Source organism: Myotis nattereri (genome assembly GCF_964212035.1).
Source record: "Myotis nattereri genome assembly, chromosome: 10".
NCBI lineage: Eukaryota > Metazoa > Chordata > Mammalia > Chiroptera > Vespertilionidae > Myotis > Myotis nattereri.
The window spans coordinates 58375798-58378222 of record NC_138085.1 but is presented as its reverse complement, the minus strand read 5'-3'; positions in this window follow the sequence as shown (position 1 = coordinate 58378222).

The window sequence follows — 2425 nt, the reverse complement described above, 5'->3', positions numbered from 1 at the left end:
AATTATCTTCCGCCTAAAAAAAGTTGTGGTACATATATACAATGGAATGTTACTCAGCCATAAGAAAAAATAATGAAATCTTCCTATTTGTGACCACCTGGATGGAACTAAAAGGTGTTATGCTAAATGAAATAAGTCAGTCAGCGAAAGACAAATACCATATGATTCCATTTACATGTAGAATCTGAAGAACAAAACAAAAGAATAAACCAAATTGAAACAGACCAATAGATATAGAGAACAGACTGATGGTTGCCAGAGGGAAGGGGGTTGGAGGATTGGATAAAAAAGGTGAAGGGATTAAGAACTAAAAATTGGTAGTTACAAAATAGTCACAGGGATACAAAGTACAGCATAGGGAATCCTATATAAGACTAATATGCAAATTGTCCTCTCGGGAGTTTGCTCACTATGATGTGTGCTGACCACCAGGGGTTGGCACGAAACAAAGGAAGGCCCTGGCCAGCAGCTGGCATCCAGGAAAAGGGAGGCCCTGATTGGCCCTGATCACCAGCCAGGCCTAGGGACCCTATCTGTGCACAAATTTCATGCACATGGCCTCTAGTATAGTTAATAATCCTATATAATAAAAGCCTAATATGCTAAGAGTATGGTTGTCCAGTTGTCCGTTCAACCAAACAAAGCGTAATATGCTAATGATATGGTAAGGCTGCTCAACCGCTCGCTATGATATGCACTGACCACCAGGGGGTAGATGCTCTGACTGGTAGGATAGCTTGCTGTTGGAGTCCAGCAGATCAGGACTGAGCAAGACAGGCCCGACATGCTCCGTAGCCCTCTCATGGTCCCTCCCCGGCTAGTCAACCTCCTGTGTCCCTCCCCAGCCCTGATCGTGCACTGGTTGGGGTCCCTCGGCCTGGCCTGTGCCCTCTCACAATCCAGGGCCCTTCAGGGGATGCTGGAGAGCTGGTTTCAGCCCAATCCCACAGGCCAGGCTGAAGGACCCCACTGGTGCACGAATTTGTGGACCGGGCCTCTAGTATTGTAATAACTATGTATGGTGACAGGTGGGTACTGGAAAAATTGATGGGAAACACTTTGTAAAATATAAGATTGTCTAACCACTATGTTGTATACCTGAAACTAATACAAAAAAAATATTAAATGTAAACTGCAATTGAAAAATAAAATTAAAAAATAAAAGAATGTGCTAACTTCAAAAAAATCGTTCATTCCTTCTTATTGCTGAATAGTAGTCCATAATATGACTATACCACATCCATATTTTGTATAACCATTTACCCACTGAAGGCCATTTGTGTTCTTCCAGTATTTGACTATCATGAATAAAGCTGCACAAAACATTCGTGTGCAAGTTTTGGTGTAAGCGTAAATTTTATTTATCTGGAATAAATGCCCAAATGCTTGACAATATGGTTGTTGTTTTTTTAAAATATATTTTTATTGATTTCAGATAGGAAGGGAGAGGGAGAGAGTGATAGAAACATCAATGATGAGAGGGAATCATTGATCAGTTGCCTCCTGCATCCCCCCCCACCCCCCCCCACTGGGGATCAAGCCCACAACCTGAGCATGTGCCCTTGACAGGAATTGGACCTGGGACTCTTCAGTCTGCAGGTTGATGCTCTATCCACTGAGCCCAACCAGCTAGGGCTGTATGATTGTTGTTTTTAAAAGAAGTTGCCAAATTATTTTTCGGAGTGGCTGTACCATTTTGCATTCCTGTCAACAATGAATGAAGGACCCAGTTTTTCCACATCCTCATCAGCATTTAATATTGCCGCTACTTTTTGTTTTAGCCATTCTGTTAGGTATGTAATAATATCTCCTTGTGGTTTTAATTTGCCCTTCCCTAATGGCTAATGAAGTAAAACATCTTTTGATGTACTATATGCCATCCATATATCCTTTTCAGTAAAATTTTTCTTCATGTCTTTTGCTCATTTTCTAAATGGATTGTTTGTTTTTCTATTGTTTTTGTTGAGAGATCCTTGTATATTATAGTTATTAATCCTTTGTCAGATATATGTTTTGCAAATAATTTCTTCAAGACTGCAGGTTGGCTTTTCATCCTCTTAACAGGGTCTTTCTCAGAGCAAAAGTTTTCAATTTTTATGAAGTCTCACTTATCAACTTTTCCTTTTCTGGATTGAGCTTTGAGGACCCTAGGATGGGACAATGTTATTGTCTAAAAGTTTTTCATCTTCTTGATCCTTGGCTAGAGAGAACATACTTTTGTTGGGCCTTTTTATGTCTGCACTTGTAGGCATTTCCATATTGCCATCTTCTTTAGCATTCATTTTGAGGTATGAGACAAAAACAAAACAAAACAAACAAACAAACAAACAAACAAAAAAACAACAACAAAAAACATGGCCCTAATCAGTTTGGCTCAGTGGATAGAGCGTCAGCCTGTGGACTGAAAGGTCCCAGGTTCGATTCC